We start from the raw sequence: 22,904 nt of genomic DNA, 5'->3' as shown, positions 1-22,904 counted from the left end.
CAGCATATCTGAATAAATTATATAAGGCATCTGATTTCAGAATGTTTCATCACAGGTTACAATATCACATTTGTACAGCCAAATTTACCCTCTCAGTCATCTATGTCTATATACCTTCTCCTTTCCTCCCTTTAAGTTCTTTGTTATAAAAGTTTCTTCCATTCACAATATAAATCTTTATCTATCCATTTGGGCTAGAAGACCCAGTATTTAATTCTGTAATTTCAAGTAAGTAATATTTATTTATTTAATGGGCACATAGATGCTTATTATTTTGAGAATCTTTCTATATGTTTAAAATGTTACATAATTTTGAAATTTTTAATTGTGGTAAAAACATAGAATTTACTATTTTATAATTTCCACTGTACTTATTAATAGCAATAAATATATTCACATTGTTGTGTAACTTATGTCCAGAACTGCTTTATTTTGAGTAGTTGAAACTCTATACCCATGAAACAACTCCCACTTCTCTCTCCCCATTGTTCCTGAGCTCCATCTTTCTACTTGCCTCATCTATAAATTTTATGAGGTATGGCTACTTCATGTAAGTGAAATCATATATAGTATTTGTCTCTTTGTGACTAACTTATTTCATTTATCATAATATCCTCAAGTTTATTTTATGTAATAGCATATATATTTATATCACATTTTCTTTCTTTATTCATCGAGGGGTACCGGGATTGATTCCATTTCTTTTGTGTATAATGCTGCCATGAATGTGTAAATATCTCTGTGAGGGCCTGCTTTCAACTCCTTTTGATATTTAGCCAGAAGTGAGATTTTTTTTTTTGAGGAATCATGACACTGTTTTCCACTGCAATTGCATCATTTTATATTCCCAACCTCAGTTCACAAGAGTTCCAATTTCTCCATATCCTCACCTACACTCATTCAGTTTTCTTTCTTTTTTGTTTTGATACTAGTCATGCTTAATGAGTTTGAGGTTAAAAATTAAAAATGAATAATATAGTCAATGTTTTATTTATAATTCTTAGCATTTTTAAAAATATGCTTAAAACCTATTCAATAATTAGGAAAATTTATATGGTGTGCATAAAATATTTCAGCTTAATGTGCAAAATTAGCAGAATGACTTTAAAAGACATGAAGAAGGAAGCATACTTCTAAGATTTTTCAAAATTCTGAATCATCACTGTTGCATGAATTTTAGTAGAATTTATTTTCTCTAACATATTAAAAGTAATTCACTGTTTAAGTGAATTTCTAATGTACTTACATTTTATCATATTAAGTATCCTATTGTGTTCATTTTACACAAGAGGAAACTGAGACAGAGTATTTAGCAAGAAAATGACAGAGGAAGAATTCATTTAATACTGACTAGAATTAACTTTAGAAAACCAAGAGTATCATATAACCCTAGATATTTACAAATAACTTCTTTCATAACTATTATTAAATGTACATCTGGATAATTCTGGACATATTTTTTCATAATTCATTTTGATTCCAGATTTCAGACGCTTATTATTATTCATTATAAAAGCTAAATAGTTCTTTTTAAATGAACCCTATCTTGTTGTTTTCAAGAGATCCTGACTAACTTTATTGGGCACTATAGATTTCTTAAACATATCCTTAAATTGTCAGATTCTTCTGTCTGAAAACACACCTACCCAGGATAGATAGGAACGTATAACGGTTAGAGTCTGTTAGTCTTGTAGCATGAATGGAATAGAGAGGAGGAGTTTCAGATATTTCAAGAGAGTATTTGAATTGTAGGACCATATAGGGGAAAGTATAAAGGATCAGTGAATTTGAGAAACCAATGATATGAAAGATAATGCAAGTGTGTGAAGAAATTAAAAGGTTGAAGTGAGAAAGTTTTTGTGCATTAATTTATAATTTTCAGGTGTACATTAGAATATCTAGTGTAACTGGCGAATAATAACTGAAACTAGAGAGTCAATTTATTAGATTAATTATTTTGATGACTTGAGCTAAAAAGAATTTTAGAATGATAACCCAAAATGTTTAAGTAATTTAAACATTATTGCAACATTTCCCAGCTTACTTACAAAGAACTATCGAATTTAATGTTGCAAACAGAAATATTTATCTTGTGTGGACCTATCAGCATATTTTCATTAAAAAAATCAATAAATTAATAACATGTTAATTAAAGTGTAAGTCCAATACCAAAGATAAAAATTCCACAACTTATTTTCACTGTTTTTTTAAAGAGGTCCTTGGTGAATGAGTTAAAAGCATACTGTCTAAGCTTTAAGATACATTTTTTATTATCAACTTTTATTTTCACATAATTTTCAGAAAAAAATTCATAATATTATGTTATCATCTTCATTTTTCATAATGAAAGATTAACATTAGCATACTCCTTAGGTTTCTCTGCTTCTAAGCTCTTCAAAGTTTATTAATTCTATTTGAATAAGTTAATTAAGACCTTATCAAGTATTACTTTATTTTGAGATTGAGTTCATAGATGTTTATGAGACTACTAATTTTATTGGTTTAACGATATAAAATATAAATTGACATTGAGAGACTTAGAAATTTTAAATTTAATATTACAATTTTATCCCTTGTCTTCTCTCAAATCTTTCTCCCTAGAGTGTTATATATGGATGCTTTGTTGTTGTTACATTTGACCTGTAGAGGTCACTATTAACAGACAAATGAAAAACCTTTTGAAATTACACATTAAGAGCTAAATTTTATTTCCATGCAAAGAAAAGGGAAACTGCATGGAAATGAAGGGAGACCCTCATTGCTATACAAAATTACATATAAGAGGTTGTGAGGGGAATGGGAAAATAAATAAGGAGAGAAATGAATTACAGTAGATGGGGTAGAGAGAGAAGATGGGAGGAGAGGGGAGGGGGGATAGTAGAGGATAGGAAAGGTAGCAGAATACAACAGTTATTAATAGGGCATTATGTAAAATTGTGGATGTGTAACCGACGTGATTCTGCAATCTGCATTTGGGGTAAAAATTGGGAGTTCATAACCCACTTGAATCTAATGTATGAAATATGATATGTCAAGAGCTTTGTAATGTTGTGAACAACCAATAAAAAAAAAGAGCTAAATTCTAATTTCCATCTACCTCAAATCACTAGATAATTTATAGCACTATGCCATATTAAGGTGTTATATAATGTAAAATAACTTGAATATTTTAATTTTTCATAAAATTTAATGGAAAAATTACATATTACTCCTTGAACCGATTAGCCAAATCATCTGACTTCCTACATTTCCCATCTCTAGTTTATAGGCAAATTGACAGCAGAGAGGCCACACTAATTTAAGTTCTAATGTTTCCTAATTAATTACCTTCCCTAATATTTAATAAAGATTCTATAACAGAGGAAGGGAAACCAGACCTTTTTTGAATTCTCTGAGTATGAGCTATATCTTAGTATGAATACAATCCATTAAAAAATAAAGAGGAGATAATTCTTGTAAAAAGTAATATAAAGTAATATTTTTTTCATTTTTTTCCAGTTAGATGGATAATAGAAGACTATATATAGGGAAAGGGAACAGGACTGTTTAGTAGAGGAACCACCCTTATCATGTATGCCAGTAGAACTCCCTCAAATGAAGGGAATCTGTTATTTTTTGTAAATTCTCTTCTGCTTCCATAAACACAGCCGTAATCAATTAAAGACCCACTTGTGAAGGAGCCATTGTTTGTAGTTCATTCAGACATTGCTGAGTTGTCTTTTAGACTACCCGTGCGGAAACCCTGGTAAGGTGATGAGAAAGTTCAAAGCACCTAACTTTTCAATGTGGATTTTGTTCTTGGGACTTCACTGTATCTTTTTATTCATTAAAAAAATCGGAGTGTAGCATACATGTTGATTTTTGGTTCTGGAAAGGGAAAGAGTTTAAGAATATAACAAATGTATGAAAATCCTCTGAAGAAATAATCCTTGTGACTTTCATGTAGTAATGCCTTATTTGAGTTTAAGCAGAATCTGTGTTAAAAATGTTTGCTAAGAAAATAAATAATGTTACTTTATCATAAGTCTCTTGGTAGAAAGTGAGAGTACTTTTTTCAACACTAATGAATCATTCTATAATTTTTCTCATGATTGTCATTTTATTTTTGTTAACAATCTTTTTCCTATACTCTTAACTTGAGTAAAGCTATATTATTGGCACTGAAATTATCGTGTTCGATTGTGGTTGCTGGATTTGGGAGACTGGTGAGCTTTACTAAAAAGGCAAATGTAATATTTTCAGATACAAATTTGATATTAGTTATTTAAATAATTAACAAGTAAAAAATGCATCAACACCAAGTATTTAATCTTACTTATATGTACTTAACAAGCAAATTCTCCCTCCCAAACATAAGAAATAAAAGTTACTTAGTAATAACAGTAAACCCTTATGGGCTTGTCTAGGTAGAAATTGTTCAGATTTCTTCCTTGATGCCTAAAGAATAATCTGAAGTAGACTTGGAGGAAGTTACATTCAACCACAGTTAGCTGAATATTTAAGCCAAAAATAAGTGTTTGGAATGGAAATTAATGAATGAAGTGACCCAAAAGAATATGTTTTCTTTCCTAAGACTCCTTTGTTTCTCCAGATCAAATAAAGATAATAACTTTCTTTGGAACTACAAATCAATAAAATTGCTGTGTCTTGTCACTGTTATGAAAGCACATAGGCCTCTCTCTTTCCCTTGAGTGACTTATCTAGGGAGGTTAGAAGGAAGAGCTAGTACCCAGACTAGCCACTATACAGATGACTCAGGACACCTTCACTAAATCCATTCATTACCTTGGCTCTAGTGGGAGTTACAAGCAAAGCCTGCCAATTAGATGTTGGTAATGTGGACTCTGCTTTAGGGAATTGGGTAAGACTGCCAGAATTCATTCCTGAACTTTAGTAGCCACAAAAGAGTATTTTTCTGTCGTCTGAAACTGGTTCAAAACCAGGTCCCAAAAGGACAAGCTTCCTTTTGTGCACCATCTACCCTCAAGTCCAGTGACTAATGTCACATCAGGTTTTTCCCAAGATCACAGGAAACATCTGACGAAGGAAAAGAGAAGGGAAAAAGCCATTTTTTGAGTTGACTATCCTATTTTACTCTGTTTTCTGATTTTCCAACATTCCTTTTGGAAAACAATTACATAGTGGTTTACCATATTAAATTATAGATTAACTCTGTAAGTGTCAGAGTCAGAAAATAAAGCTTTCCCCAAATCTTTAGATGTTCAACATAATAATTAGTTCATATTCAGGACTACTTCCCTTTTCCTTGGGAAAAGAAAGAAAATTCCAAAATTCTATTCTGATGCTGTATTGGCATCATTCTTCTGATAAAAAAGCACAAGGATAAATACTTTCCTTTCAAGTTTATTGGTGCTATTTTTGCTTATTTTACTTTTACACTAAAGTGTAAGGTCAATTTGAATGCTTAGGTGATGTTTTGAATTTTTTTCAGGAGCAGAGGTAAATTTTAAGGATCTATAAATAATTATTAGTAGAATGAAAAATCTTGGAAAATTTCTGTGTTATTTTGTAGAAAATGTCAGAGAATATAAACAATAGGAAATTTAGATAACTGCTAGTCTTTCCCTGTAGATTCTAACCAGAAAGATTTGACTCTGCATCTCTGTATCAAGGTGTTTCTCTTCTTTTGGCTTCTAGTCCTAATTTAGCTTTAGAAATTATTTTTAATGTACTTCAGACAGGAGCTCTCTGTCTAGGTCTTGAATTCATGTACTGTATCTTTGTTTTGTATTCTTGTACAAATATATTTTATTGGGAACCTACTTTAAATTCTTGTTAAACATCTGAGCTTATTCACATGAATGCATTCAAGTGCTGTGAATATAGGGGCAAAAGCTAGAACAGAGGAGCCTATGTCTTATACTTAGGGCAACAGCTCACTGGGGAAAGAGGTTTTCTCCATCATCTCTCTGCTTGTATACATGCTGCATATACATACTCCTTTTTTCTGTGATGTGCACAAACAGATGCACATGCACACATCCCTATGATTTAAGGGAAAAAAAAAACACAGTCATAAAACTTAGGAGTTGAAAGTAAGCAAGTAAGGCTCAGATAATACTCTTCAGAGCTTGAATGAATTGCTACAGTTTTCACCAAGTAACTGGCTGGCCTTCTCAGGCAGGCTCCAAATTCCTGCTGAAATGAAGACTTTCTTTCCTGGACTAGGCCTGGCATTCCTGGGAAACAATGGACCTTTTCAAATAGGCTCTGAAATTTCACAGGTGAAGGGAGAGGGGCAGTCATTTGATCCCACCCACAAGAAGCCTGTTAGTATTTTAAAAAGTGAAGACAGAGCCTATCATGAAAATGCAGGCAAAGCTGGCTAGTGACTCAGAGTTGCAATCTAGACCCACAGTCCTCCCCATCCCTGTGAAATGTAAATCAATTGCAATGTTCTGTATTTGACTCACATTGCAGCTCCTTTTCTATATTTTCTTAAGAGCAAACTACAGAACCATAGACACTTGGTTTAACTTTGTGTCATGTGTTATAGAAGAGCTATATTCAAGTTTACTTTAATTAGGATTTGACAGTAGACTCTATAAAGGAAGCATTTATTGATGTGTATGTATATGTAATATCAGTTTAGAAGAGAAGCAAAGTAAAATATTATGTAGGCACATAAAAACACATATTATTGAATTTATAATCTAAAATAATGATTTTACTTTGCATCTCATCCAAACTGTTCATTACATTTTTTTGTTGTTGTTGTTTTGTTTTTATTTTTTATTTGTCTGATTCTGTGCTAGGGATTGAACTCAGGCCCTCTAAGTTATATTCTAATCCCTTTTTATTTTTTATTTTGATACAGTGTCTTGCTAAGTTTCCCGCACTGGCCTTGAACTTGTGATCCTCCTACATCAGAATTCCAAATTGCTGTGATTGCCATAATGGATATGTTTCAAGACCCTCCGTGGATGCCAGAAATGAAGGTTCATGCCAAACTTGATATATACTATGCTTTTTTCCTATGCGTTACATACTATGATGAAGTTTAATTTATAGATTAGGTACAATAAGAGGTTAACAACAATGGCTAATAGTAAAATAGGATATTTATAAAAGTAAGCTATGATTTTACTATAGTAAAATCATCAACATCACTACTTCTGCACTTTGGGGCCAGTATTAAATAAAATAAGATCTACTTAAATGCAAGCCCTGCAATACTATGACAGTTAATCTGATGATAACTAAGATGCTTACTAAGTGACTAATGGGTGGATAAATGTGTAAATGTGGATAGGCTGGATAAAGGAATGATTCATGTCCAGGGTGGGATGTAGTGGGACTACAAGAGATTTTTCATGAATCTACTCCCAACAGTGCACAATTTAAAACTTATGAATTATTTCTGGAATTTTCCATTTAATATTTTCAGACTGTGGTTGACTGCTGGTAACTGAAACATCAGAAAGCCAAACTGTGAATAAAGGGAAACTACTGTATTTTAGCTCTCTACTCAGTCAGAGGACCCATAACTTTCCAGAATCAGTGGCTAAATACAAGACTATTTAAAAAATAGCAAAGTTTCAGGTGCCATTTATTAAAAAGTGAAATATTTATAGATTCTTATAACCTGTACATACAATTAGAGAATCAAATGTTTAAATAATATTTTAGTTAATCCACTTATCTAATGTCACCTGTAAAATCTAATTTATCATTCAGCTCATTGATAAATATCTGTTGTTTATTTGTAATCAAGATAGATGGTTCCTATCTAGACAGAGGCTTTTGGATTAAATGGTGGGAAACCATCCATGGCCAACTACCTACCATACTGTAAATTTGAAACCAACTCAAATTGTGATTACATTTTCTATGATGAATCATATTAGAAGAAATTAACTTGTAACATTCACTGTCCTTTTCCCTTAAGTAGGTAGTATTCTAAATAGTCTTCTTTTTCCAGTAATTCCTTTATCTCTGCTTCCTCCTTCTTTGCCTCCCTCCCCTGCTCCATTCATTGTTTCCTTTCTTCCTTGTCACATGTATATAAAGAGGGAATATAAAGTAAGTAGGCTTTATAATTCAGAAAATACTAATAAAAATTGCTTTTTAGTGATTAATCTGTGCAGATAATTGCAGAACTATTTGTTTAGTTTAATTACAAAATTAATTATAAACTAAAATTAATCTATTTGTATTTGGCCAGATTTATTATTCTTCTAGATAAATGGGTATTATTAAATATACTACTAATAACAGAAGTAGCTACTAGCTAATACTTTTGTAATTTTTTACTTTATGAGGGAAGCTTTATTATCTACACTTTCCAGGTAAAAAATTCAGTGTCTACTAAGTTTAACCTAAACAAGTCCAGATTACTCAACTAACTACAAATGGTGAAGTAAGGATTTAAATTCATGTTTTTCTTATTTTGAATTGCTTCACTATTATACCCTGCCATATCCCACCTAATACCAGGCCCTAGCCTTTGGCTAGCTTTCCTTGTTGATCCAAGTGTAGATTCTATTCTGTGTGTCATGAAGAATATAGGAAGAAAAATAAATAAAACACAGTTATCTCTTTATAAGGAGGTTATAGTTCATCAGGGGACTTAAGAAATGTATAACACATACATAGATATGTTTAAATTTTTACTAAAGTGATAATATAATAGCATATAAATTTTTTACTGAAGTAATAGTATAATAGCTTTGAATGAAAATGAGATAGACCTTACCTGTTTCCCCCTTTCTCAGATATACAAAAGAAAATCTAGAAACCCAGTTCTCTGATTTTTGAGTCCCTCAGGTAGTTCAAGGACATTTGAAAAACATCAGCATATACAGATGGTTAAATGCATTATCTGAAGAAAATGTTGCCGTAAAACTTAAGAAGAATACTGATGTGGTCTTAGAGTAGACTTCAATGAAACCATTAAGATAGCTTTATATGAGTTTCCTGAAATTGATGGATTGCAACTTGGAGTCAGACACTTGCTCAGTTTATCTAAAGTGTAAGAAAAGGGATGAAATGAATGAATATCTGCTTAGTATATAGCCAGGGCAGTTTTTTGTTTTTGTTTTTGTTTTTGTTTTTTTATAATTAATTTTTAAAATTTATTTATGTATTCTAATTTGTTATACATGACAACAGAATGCACTTCAATTCATAGTACACATATAGAGCACAATTTTTCATGTCTCTGATTGTACTTAAAGATCAGCTTAAAGATCACTAGATAAGATCCTGATAGTAGAGTCACACCATTCCAGTCTTCATACTTATACTCAGGGTAATGATGTCCATTTCATTGTACCATCTTTCCTACCCCATGCCGCCTTTCTTCCCTTCCCTCAGCTTTACCATATCTAAAGTTCCTCCATTCTTCCCATTCCCCCACCCACCATTATGGATCAGCATCTACATATCAGAGAAAACATTTGGACTTTGGATTTTAGGATTGGCTTACTTCACATAGCATGATATTCTCCAACTCCATCCATTTACCTGCAAATACCATGATGTTATGTCTCTTCTCTGAGACTAGTCTGGTCTCCAAGAGACCTTTGTTGTATTAAAGGATATGTAAGTGGACCAAAGCACGCCCCAACCAGGATGAGCCAAGAGAGGTAAAGGTCAACTGGCGGCCCACACCCAGCCCTCCTTTACCAGAGGACAATCAGATGCTCCAGGAGACTAGTGGAAGAGGATCTCGGATTTAATGAGGAAGTACACACAGCTTATATACTGCACAGGAGCCAATCAGAATAAAGGTCAGGGGGTGGAGCAAGTTCATGTGTACACCTATCCCATAGTCCATAAGGGAAGGCACCAGCTGTCCACAAGGGCAGAAGAGTCCTGGACCTATCCTGGAGGTGGTCCGCCTCTTTCATCACCGCCCACAGCACCACCTCCTGGCTGATCGCCAGGAGCCATACCAGCCACATGGGCGGCCCCAAGACTGGGAAGCCGGCAGCCATGCCCTACATACAGACCACATATGAGCCACTGTAAAGAGAGCTGGACAGAAGCCATTTTAAGGCCTAACCAAGAAAATAAACAAGAATTATTGAAGGAACTCCAATAGTCTCCAGAAGTGTGAGATTATGTGAAAGAGATCTCCAAGGAAATTGGGCACTGAATGGTGACCATCCAGTCAGGAGAATAAAATTCCATAGTTCTAGAAACCTCCAAATCTAATTCTCATAAGAAAGTAAAATTTATCCACATGTCAGTTACAAAGAATATGGCACAATCAGCCAGGGAAAAATTATTTTATTTTACTTCTGTTCATTTTGATCCTCCAAGAGTTTTGAGAAAGCAGCTAGCCATGGAAGGAGAAGGTTAGACAACAGGAAAAAGGACAGAAGACAAAGAACCATACTCTTTATGTTGAGTCAGGCAACTGTAGACTTTGACCTAGGCAGAGAAAAATCTTAATTTGAATAGTCATTGAAACATTGATTAATAGATTATATTGTATATATTATATTTTTTAATTGGAAACAATGTTCTGTGATGTGAGGGGTCATAATGTTGCTACTAACTGAGAAGAAGCTAGAAAGCAATGAAATCTAGCCAATTTTCCATACAGGGGCAGGAAAGATTACTCATATTGATTAAATTTAAAAGTGAAATTGGAGATAAAACAGAAACGTGATTTAAAATTACCCTACAAGACTTTTGTTCAACATACTAATTGTGTTTCTTATAAAAAATTTACAAATGTTGTGTGATAATCACTGCTAGTGGGTGGAATTATTGCTCCTGTATCTGAGGTAAGGAGCAATGTCTAGCTTAAAGATCACTAGATAAGAACCCAATGGAGCATTATCTTATTCTGAGTAAAAATGCAGTAATGCTTTGTGAAATACCTTTTACATCGAATGCCATAATACAAATCAAATTTAGAAGTGTTTCAGACATTTTTGTAACACGTATACATACTATGCATGTGGTTTACTTAAGAATTTTCATCATATTTAACTTATAAATATATTTATTATCTCTTTCTTATTTATGTATTTTTCTGGCAGCACCTTAACATGGAACTTTTTTGTCTTGATTATAAGATATACATAGACTTACAATAAAATAGGTTACAAGTAATTATATATGTATGTGTGTATATATATACATTTATATAAATTACATATATATAATTTATTTTAGTGAATAGAATACATATGTACATGGAGGTTCCTTAGAAAACTAGGAATGGAACCACCGTTTAACCCAGAAATCCCACTCCTCAGTTTATACCAGAGGACTTAAAATCAGCATACTACAGTGACACAGCCATATCAATGTTTTTAGCAGCTCAACTCACAATAGCTAAACTATGAAACCAACCTAGATGCCTTTCAACAGATGAATGGATAAAGAAAATATGGTACATATATACAATGGATTATTACTCAGCTTAAAGAAGAATGAAATTATGGCATTTACAGGTAAATGGATGGAGCTAGAGAATATCATGCTAAGTGAAATAAGCCAATCCCAAAAAACAAAAAGTGGAATGTTTTCTCTGATAAGTGGATGTTGATCGATAGTGGGGTGGAGGATAGGGAAGAATGAATGAACTTTGGTTTGTATAGAGGAGACTGAGGGGAAGGGTGGGGCTGTGGGGATGAAAGGACAGTTGAATCAGACAGACATTATTTCCCTATATATGTGTGTGATTACACTACTGTACCATGTATAGACAGAGGAATGAGAAATTGTGCTCCATTTGTGTACAATATGTCAAAATCCATTCTACTGTAAAAGAAAGAAAGGGAGAGAGGAAAGAAAGAAGGGAGGGAGAAGAAAAGAAATGACAGATAATTGATCAACAAATATATGAAAAAATGTTCAACATCTCTAGCAATTAGAGAAATGCAAATTAAAAGTACACTGAGATTTTATCTCACTCCATCAGAATGGCAATTATTAAGAATAAAAGTAACAATAAATGTTGGCAAGGATGTGGGAAAAAAAAGGTACAATCATACATTGCTTGTCGGACTGCATATTGGTGCAACTAACTATGGAAAGCTGTTGGAGAATCCTCAGAAAACCTGGAATGGAACCACCATTTGGCCCGGCTATCCCACTACTCGGCATATACTCAAAGGACTTAAAATCAGCATACTATAGTGATGCAGCCACAATAATGTTTATAGCACCTCAGTTCACAATAGCTAAGCTATAGAACCAACTTACGTGCCCTTCAGCCAATGAATGAATGGATAAAGAAATGTGGTACATATACACAATGGAATATTACTCAGCTATAAAGAAGAATGAATCTTTGGTATTTTCTGACAAATGGATGGAACTGGTGACTATCATGCTAAGTATAATGAGCCAATCCCCTCAAACCAGAGACTGAATGTTCTCTCTGATATGTGTATGCTGACTTACAATAGGTGGGGTGGGGAGAGAAGGGAATGTTCGTTCGCTGGATTGGACAGGGGGGATTGGGGAGAGGGAAGGCAGGGAGAATGGGAATGGGAAAGACATTAAAATGAATCAGACATACCTTTCCTCTGTTCATATATTAATACACCACCAGTGTAAGTCCACATAATGTACAACCACAAAAATTGGAGGTTATATTCCATGTATATATGATATGTCAAATGCATTCTACTGCCATGTATAACTAACAAGAACAAATTTTAAAAAATAAAAACTTAAAAATAATGAAATTATGGCATTTTCAGGTGAATGGATAGAGCTGGACAATGTCATGCTAAGCTAAAGGAGCCAATCCCCAAAAGCCAAAGGCTGAATTTTTTCTGTTATATGTGGATGCTAATTCACAATAAGGGTGAAAGTGCACGAGGGAAGAATAAAAGTACTTTGGATTAGCAGAGGGGAGTGAAGGGAGAGGAAAGGGTATGGAGGTAGTAAGGATAATAAAATAAATTAGAGATTAATACCCTATATGCTTATATGATTAGATGACCAGTGTGATTCTACATCATGTATAACTAGAAGGATAAGTTACGCACTATTTATGTATGATGTGTCAGAATGCATTCTACTGTCATGTATAACTAATTAGAACAAATAAGAATAAAGCTACCATATGATCCAGTTTAAAAAAAAAAAAAGTGTGGATGTGTGGCTGACAAATGTGGGGAGGGATCTGGGTCTTAGAAGATTATGGAGGGAAAGTTCTAAGACCACCCTGCAATCCAAGCTTAGCCCACAGATAGGACTCCTTGAAGGAGAAATATAATTCAAGCCAGATCAGAGATTTCCCATACCTGGGAATGTATAATAATTAAGACTAGAGCCCACTGACCATAAACTCTATACAACTAGTTCCAGTTAGGACTTGTCAGGCCAAGATGACTATGAAGTGCCCTTAACTAATTAACTAATATAGTCTGTCTATCCAGAGCCAAGAGTTGATACTTGGTTAGGACCTTCTAATAATCTCCCCCCTACTCCAATAAAAGCTGGGAACGAAGGAGTAAGTTGTGCTTTCCTTTGATAAGACCCACTCTCCCTTTAGAGTCTCTTTTACCCTTCTCTTTTCCCTTCATACAAACTTTGCTATCCTTTAAACAAAGAATAAATACATGCACATACATAAATAAATATGAATATATATACACATCCAGCTCTGTGTGTGTGAGAGTGTGTGTGTGTGTGTGTAGCTGGGTATGCCTAGGATTATGTGTAAGAATATGTATATAGTTAATTTAATTCTTCTAATAATCTTACAACATTCATGCTATTATTTTCTATATTTTACACATGAAGAAACAGACATAGAATGTTTAAGTAACTTGGTCACAGTTACGCTGCTGGTAAGTGGCAGAGACAGGAGTTGAACCCAGCAATGTAGCATCATGGTTAGTTCTCTCAAATATGTACTCTATTCTGTGTACATGCTATTTGTACTATCTAAAGAGTGCCACCAGGTGATCTATGCACTAATAACATAGGAAAGAATGTAAATGCCATTGTTTACGTAAGCAAGGATTAATGGTTCATCCAGGAAGTAGGAATTTGAAAGTACTTGTAAGAATGTCTGAGTTCCCACAAATAGAGAGGATTGTTTCCCACTTGCCTCAAGTGAAATGAGAAGTTCATCCAGAATATAAGTCGAACTTCATAAGTGCTCATAGCAGCTTGATGAGCAAAGACTGATCTGATGAACATCTAAAAAAGCTAAACAGAAAAGTATGACTGAAGCAGTTTGTGGAAGCCTAGGAGGCATTACAGGTGGAAAGTGGTGGTATTCCCACCATGATTACACTAAAGTTACATGTTTCCTCTGTCCCAGATGTGGGTTACATAAAAAAGAGAGCCAGAGTTTTCTTATACCCACTTTAAAGAGTTCTGCTTAACAAGGAAAGAATATTATAACAGAAGATATGGATAATAATGACAGGAATTATAAGTAACACCCAATATAAATGTACTGCATTCATCATGGGAACTAAAGGTGAAAGACCTCTGTGATTGGAGATGTTCAGACAATCCACAAAGTACCCATGAAACTAGCAGCTTAAATATCTAAGGTTAGTGAAAATCAATGCTAAATTACACTGGTACTAGTCACAGAACATCTTTCCTGTCACTTTTCCCAGAGGAGTCAGATATTGTGGTTAGCCACCCCCTTTACTCACTCTAAGGTGGTACTAGTAATACAGGGTTTCTTTCAGTTCCTCAAACATGTCAAGCATATCTCTGCTTCAGAATTTTTGTATTCTCTGCTGGAATACTCTTCCCTATGATGGGTACCAAGCTGGCTCCCTTTAGTCAGTTATTTATTAAATAATATCCCTTCAGAGAGGCCTTCTTAGTCTGTACCACTGTGATCAAATACAACAGACTGGGTAATTTATAAACAATAGAAACTTATTACTCATAGTTACAGAAACAGGTAAATCTAAGATCACATATCCAGAAGGTTTGGTATCTGATGAGGACTGCTCTCTGCTTCCATTGTTGTTGCTTCTTCCAGAGGGAACAAACACTGTATCCTCACAAGGGCAAAAAAAAAGGGGTGAATTCTCCCTGAAACCTATCTTATAAGGAAATTAATTTATTCATGAACACTCATGATTTACTCATTTCCCAGAAGAACCCAATTCCTAATACTATCACAGTGGGGATTAAGTTTCAACTCATAATGTAGAGCCATTGGAGAGATCACCTTCAAACCATAACATCTTTACATAGACCCTTATAAGACTTAGTTAAGAAATTTGACTTTCATACAAAGTAGGAAAACAGTGAAAGAAAACTAAGAATTGTAAAATGATTTGATTTAAAAATTTAAAAAGTAATTCTGCTCTGCATAGAGAAAGTATTATAGAAGAAATTAATGAAAAGAAGATAAAAAGAGGTTTGGATTATGTTTAGGGGGTAGAATTTACAGAATTTTATGACATCTTTATTGACAGCCTCAAAAGGTGAAATGTCAAATAAATGCTTTCCTAATGACCTAAAGAAGCAAGCTGATGTGTGGTGAGAGGAAGGAGATCATACAACAAAGACATGAGGATAACCTGAGAGTTCATTATTGCCCATAGCTGATATCAAGAAAATAGGAGCCTTGGTAATATAGCAACAAAGAATTAAATTTGGTCAGTAGCCTGAATAAAATTGGAGATGTATCCACACTCAAGATGAGCCAATACTTTGCTTGTAACCATATGTGATTCTAAGCAGAGAACTCAAAAACTCTGTGCTTAGGTCTCTGACTTACAAAAACTGAAATAATCAAGAAATATTTTAAGCTATTGAAGTTAGTCCCACAGTGATAGAAAATTAATGAAATAAGTTCCTATTTTGGATGTATTAGATTTAAAATGCTTATTACACATTCAACAAGAGATGTCTGGAAGGGAATTTATGATTTCAGCCTGTAGTACAGGGGAGAATTACATGAAAGCTTCATGTGTATGCTGGCATTTCAGAATAAATGGATATAAAGAGACTGACAACAGTCTTACCTAAAAGGTAAGTGACATGCAAGCACTAGTCAAGAAACATAGTAAAAATATTTCATTATATATCATTATTTCTAATATATTCAGTATTATATTCTTTCTCTTCACACTTGGCAAATTCATATCTTTGTAAAGACAAAATGATACAGATATGTGTAATTTTAAACAACAATATTGATTTTTCATTGTTTAGATGCCTTAATTTGAAAAGTGGAATTGAATATATCTTTTTAAAAAAAAACATTTATTTTTTAGTTGTAGATGGACACAATACCTTTATTTTGTTTTATTTCTTATGTGGTGCTGAGGATGGAACCCAGGGCCTCACAGGTGCTAGGCGAGTGCTCTACCGCTGAGCCACAACCCCAGCCCCTTGAATATATCTTAACATCATGTAAACAAAGACATTAAAATCAGGCCTTATTAAAACTATTTGGAAGGGACAGCTAAAGGAAAAATATCCACATGAAATTTAGTAATATCTATCTATCATAGAAGAATCCCACACCCCATGAATCATCAGGGCTGGTTATATTTACTGGTTCCTACAACATCTTGTTAGTCCTGATTATCAATAATTATAAAATATTTTGTTAGTTTAGTGAATTTATAATTTTTTTATACTTTTCAGACATTGCAATGAATCTGGAGAAATAAAGAGAGATTAGAACAATTAATAACTGAAAGAGATATGACCTGATGGGGATAGCATGGTCTTAGATATTGTGACTTTTCTCACCTGGAAACCATATCTAATAGTCTTTGGCCAAATTTTTACTTGGAAGAAGGTGGGGAATCTCTGGTGGTCAGTCATTTGATTAGGTCATCTTATATATAACAGGTACCATGTAGAGAATGACTATGGTAATTTAAGAAGGGATTTTCATTGTGAGTACTGATTATTGCAAAAGTACAGTTTGTAGATTTCAGCAAAATTTATGAGATATTTGCCCATAAGTAAATTATAATCTATATATATTTAAAATTTGTAAATCTTACTTAATATTTAGAATGGTAGCATAAAGAGAGTGAGGGAAAGGATGAATTTGATATGTATAAATATATTTATAAAGTAGGTCTCTCTGGAGATCGGATTTTTCATGCTTGTTAAAAATGGAATGAGATGGACATCATTACCCTAAGTACATGTATAAAGACCCAAATGGTGTGACTTTACTTTGTGTACAACTAGAAATATGAAAAATTGTACTTTATATGTGTAATATGAATTGTAATGCATTCTGCTATCATATATAACAACTTAAAATTTAAAAATGGAATAAAGTATTTTAAGTGTATTTGTTCCTAGAAGAACAGAGTTGAAAAATCTTAATTTTCTTCATCTCAGAGTTTTAGGTTTGTATTACAGCTACCCCTCTTAATTAGTAGTTAAATAAAGAGAAAAATAAAGCTTAGAGTCTACCAGGCCCCTTTCATTTGTATGTGTGGAACTGGCTCATGTATTTTTGTTGGAACTCAGTTTTACCAAACTGGTATTTTACTTGGCTTGGTTAACATTTTTATTTAAATAAATGCCGAAACTTAAGAAACATAAAATAGAAGGTTCACTGTATTCAATATAATTCAGGAGAAAAATAGGTCTAAATATCTAGCTATGCCTATTCTGAATATGAGCTAAAATTTGAATACCTCTTATTATAGTGCAGTCAGGGAAATAATATTGAGAACTTATTTTCTTGGGCTTTTACAATGCACACACACACACACACACATATTTAAAGTGTAAAATTTTTAAAAGTTCAAGTTTTTAAAGATATCTTTATATGCCTTGCCTCTGTTAACCCATATGCTATTAAAACAAACCTACATAAAAAGTGCAGTGTCATAAAGCTATTTAGAAAATTCAAATGGATAAATATAAACTTTCTTGGAAAAAAAAGAGAGCTATATACCTAATTTAGTTCCTTAATTCTGAAAAAGCTATTGAACTTCATAATGTGGCACATTAATATAGTAGATACTATCAATAATTGAACTACAAAATATTATGCATATATAAGCCAAAAAGAAATTCTTTAAGTACATATGTTTGACAGAGTTTATTTTCATTCAAAATATTGTAAAGGTCCCTTTTACTCTTTCTAGGAAATGATGATGACATATGTGTTAAAGTGTCAGTAAATGTCTACCCCAAAATGATTACATGTAAGATAAACCTCTCTAAATAGTAATTAATAATATTGTGCACTGATGTCTTAATAATCTTTTTATTTTAGAAGAAGTTTAGATTCATAGACTTATTGAAATGATAGTATAGAGCATTACTATATGTCCAATATCAAGTTTCTTCTTGGTATTATTCTCCAGTTCCTCATCATAGTATGATACATTGATCAAAATTAATTTACTAATAGTAACACATTATTATTAAGTAAATTTCATTGTTTATTTACATTTCTTCAGTTTTTCCGTAGTGTTCTTTTTTCTGTTCTAAGATCTCACCCAGAGTGCAATGCATTTAATTTTCATGTCTTCTTAATCTCATCTTGGATATTACAATTGCTCAGACTTTCCTTATTTTCAGTGACTTTGATAATTTGAGAAAAGATGTCAAGTATTTTGTAGAATGCCTCTCAGTTGGAATTTTTATGATATCTTTCTCATGTTTTCACTAGAGTAATGTGTTTTTGGAAGGAAGGCTCGGAGGTAAAATGCCATTCTCATATTATATTGGAAGATACTACCAACATGAGCTATCATATTGATATTAATGTTGATTACCTGGCTTGAGATACTGTTTGTCAGATTTATCCACTATAAAGTTACTCTTTATTTGCTTTTTTACATAGTCTTTGGCATCGTTACTTTGTACAGCCCACACTCAATGAGTGGGAAGTTATGAACTTCCTTCTTGAAGGCAGAGTATTTAAAACATTTACTTTTAATTATTCTGGATGAGAGAACATATTTTCTCACTCATTTTTTAATTTGTTTAATCATTTATTTATTTGTGTCAGTATGGATTGAAAGTTATCTATCCAAGAACATGGTAGTTATTTCCATTTTGTAAGCTATTGTTCAATTTCTTTGTTCAGTGTTCTATAATTTTTATTGTAAAAATATTTTACCTCCCTGGTTATATTAATTCCCAAATATTCTTTTCAGGTGACTAAATTGAAGCAAATTTTAAAAATCTAAGCATATTAATTATGTCAAAATTATGTATAACTAAAATGAAGTAATTTTTTAAGTTTCTACTAGTGATATACAAAATGCATGGTCAACATCTCCTTTTTACCAAAAGAAAAAATATTTGAGATATCAACCAATTTTCTCAAGACACTACTACAGTAGATAAGCAAATTGAATTTAACTCAAGACTTAAGATTCTTTGTCATTTCTTCTAGTAATCTCAGTGCTCAGTTTGAACTTCATGCTAACTAAATAAGTTGGGGGGTGGGAATTGGCATTAGCAATTTTTGAAGATCCTCAGGTGATTCCAATATTCAGCAAAGTTTAGAAGCCACTGATCTTTCAAACCATTTTGTCCCATTGTCCCAGATATGGAACACCTTTAAAAATTTAAATTTGGTACCAAATTATATAATTGTAACAAAATAATATTAATAGCAAATATAGTAACATATTAATATAAATATAAAATAAAAGCTCTAGATTATGATTTCCAACCTATTTTAATGTGCATGTCAATTTTGTTTGGTATTGTGATTTAGCCTGGTTTCACTTTTCAAAGTTATATTTCTAGGGCAGCATTAACTTATTTTCTCATTAGCTTATTACCATGTGTTCTACTTAGAGAGGACATGAATGAGATTTCTAAACATATAATGTTAAATATGATTAGTAGCTGATATTTAGTGAAATCATATATGCTAGAAATATGTGGAAAAATAAATTGATAACAATACATTATGTTCACCTATGAGCACAAGTATTAAATTCTCATATTTCTAATTTTGGTCAACCTGGCTATCAAGAGAAACAAACAGACAAAACAAATATATAATTCATGAAAAAGATTTCTAAGCCAAACTCCCTATTTATTCCCATGGAAGCTGCTTTTAAAGTTAGCCTATTGGTCTCATTCCCTTATTATCATCTCAACTCCTTTTCTATTTATACAAAGAAATCTTGCTATGATCAGAAAAAACAAGCAACTTTTGCTATCAGTGGATATGAAAGAAGGTCAGAGATATCCAATATGCAACTCTTTATTTATTTATTTTATAAATCAGGAGTCCAGAAATACAGGTCTAATTTGGCAGGATTTTATGTGCCCAGTAGGCCAAGAGATTCCAGTTCAGAACACTCCAGGAAGTCTGCCTTCATTGGAACCAGAGACTAGTATGATAATGCTTTTGAGGTAGTCCAAGTAGAAAATTCAGTCAAGTGTTCAGTTGCCCATCAGGTGCAGGTTGTTATCAACAACTACCTTCAAAGCTTCTGGCTGTAGTCAAAGAGGTAACTATGCTTAGAAAACAATAATAAAAATCTAAAACTTCCACTTCAATGGTTCTGGGCAGGTAGACCTTGAGAAAGAGCCAGAAATTTGTGGCAAAGAAGAATAGTATTCAGGGAGTGAGACTAGAGCAGTTTAATATCTCACAAAGCCAACCAGAGTATAATTCTTTAGAGCCAGAATACAATGGAGTCTACTTGTCAGTTAAGAGTAATTGATCACTCAAGTTCTATAAAGTAAGGAAACAGCAGTGAAAATCCCAAGATGATTTAAAAATAAAAATAAAAAATTCTTCCTGACATTAACAACTTTCAGTGAGGTTCAGGGAAGGCCTTTTCTTTCTTTTTTTCTTTTCTTCAGTAAATATAGGAAAGTGAATTTCATTCTTTTAAAAAAATAATAATATTTCAGCATTAGGAAATTCACAATTTTGTCAGAGGCAGATATTGGCTAGCATACTTGATGTGTGAAAAAGCATACTGCACTAGCAAACTTCCTAATACTCAATACTTGACACATTTGTTGGGATAACCTATAAATGTATATACATTTTAGTACAGACACAACTAAATTCCCCCAAATGTGATCCAAGATAAATTGGTTTTATCCAATATTCTGCTTAGCATTATCAGGGATCATAGAATTGGCATTGAATTTATACTCAGAAAAATATGTTGTTTTTTGATTCTGATACTGCCTGTGTAGTTTAAATTCTCTATCCCAATTTCCTTATTTATTTTTAAATAAACAGAAATATACTTTCTCTTCTATACCATCATAGGTTAATATAAGGCTCAAATAAGAAAGCTCTTAGCTAAACAATAATGTCTGAGGAATCATCTTTAAATCATAAGTGCAATTAAAACTCTGTTTAAGAATGTGGAAAGGATCATCTACTGCCTATGCCATATTTTTGAAACAGCATACATAATTTAGGATGGACTTTGTGGCAGGCTGTAATGACAGAAGCTAAGTACAAGATATTTACACAGTGTCAATATCACATGAAAATTTGGGCAAAATTTTGATACTTCATAAATAAAGGAATGACATTTTTATCCACTTTTAATTGACTTTTTTGCTTTTTTTTCGAGGGGGGGAAATACTGAGGATTGAACCCTGGAAAACTTAGCCACTGAGTCACACTCCAGCCCTTTTTAGTTCTAGATAGGGTCATGCTAAATTGCCACGGCTGCCTTTGAACTTGAGAGTTTCCTGTCTTAGCCTCCTGAGTCACTAGGATTACAGGCACACACCTCCATGGCCAGATTGTGTTTTTAATATAAAGTTGTAAGATATATACATGTATATCTTACATATAAAAATCTTATCTCTATTTAGAATGATGTTGGCCTTGGATTTAGCATAGATTGCTTTCATAATGTTGAGGTAAGTTCCTAGTATCCCTAGTTTTTCTAGTGTTTTGAACATGAAGGTGTATTTTATCAAATGCTTTTTCTGCATCTATTGAGATGATCATATAAATCTTCTCTTTAAATATGATGATATAAATAATTACATTTATTGATTTCCATATGTTGAAACAATCTTGCACCCCTGGGATGAACCCTACTTGGTCATGATGTACTATATTTTTAATACATTTTTGTATGTAATTTGCCAGAATTTTATTGAATATTTTTGTATCTATGTTCATCAGGGATATTGGTCTGAAGTTTCCTTTCCTTGATGTGTCTTTGTCTGGTTTTGGTATCAGGGTGATATTAATCATAGAATGAGTTTGGAAGGGTTCCCTCCTGTTCTTTTTCCTGGAATAATATGAGGAATATTGGTGTTAATGCTTCTTTGAAGGTCTTGTAGAACTCTTCTGAGAATCTGTCTGGTCCCAGGGCTTTTCTTGGTTGGAAGGCTTTTGATGTCATCTGCTAAACCAAATCTAACATCATTCTAAATGGAGAAAAATTGAAAGCATTCCCTCTGAAAATTGGAACAAGACAAGGATGTCCTCTTTCATCACTTCTATTCAACATAGTCCAGTCAGAGCAACTAGACAGATGAAAAAAATTAAAGGGATACAAATAGGAAAAGAATTTTTCAAACTATCACTATTTGCTGATGACACAATTATTTAGAAGATCCAAAAAATTCCACTAGAATACTTCTAGAACAAATGAATTCAGCAAAGTAGCAAAGTAGCAGGATATAAAATCAACACCCATAAATCAAATGTGTTCCTATACATCAGTGATGAATTCACAGACAGAGAAATTAGTAAAATCAACCTATTTACAATAGCCTCAAAAAAAAAAAAAACACTTTGGAATCAATTTAACAAAAGAAGTGAAAAACCTCTACAATAAAAACTAAAGAAAAAATTTTAGATGACCTTTGAAAATAATTATTTAAAGATAAATAAGGAAATTGAGACCGAGAATTTAAACTACACAGGTAGTATCAGAGTCAAAAAAAAAAAAAAAACAAAGAATATATTTTTCTGAGTATAAATCCAATGCCAATTCTATGATCCCTAGAAATGTTTGAAAGATCTGTCATGCTCTTGA

General features: G+C 32.8%; 1 long non-coding RNA gene across 9 annotated transcripts in view; it reads left to right on the top strand.

Annotated features, from left to right (window-relative positions):
• Positions 1-22,904, top strand: part of LOC144368182 (uncharacterized) — a 275,404-nt gene that overhangs the window by 36,123 nt on the left and 216,377 nt on the right. For all 9 annotated transcript variants that reach the window (XR_013427963.1, XR_013427958.1, XR_013427962.1 and 6 more), the window contains exon 2: positions 6,839-6,959. This is a non-coding gene — a long non-coding RNA (uncharacterized LOC144368182). The remainder of the gene's footprint in view (positions 1-6,838; positions 6,960-22,904) is intronic.

Source organism: Ictidomys tridecemlineatus, chromosome 11 (genome assembly GCF_052094955.1).
Source record: "Ictidomys tridecemlineatus isolate mIctTri1 chromosome 11, mIctTri1.hap1, whole genome shotgun sequence".
Taxonomy (NCBI): Eukaryota; Metazoa; Chordata; class Mammalia; order Rodentia; family Sciuridae; genus Ictidomys; species Ictidomys tridecemlineatus.
This window is presented reverse-complemented; position numbering and strand designations above follow the sequence as displayed.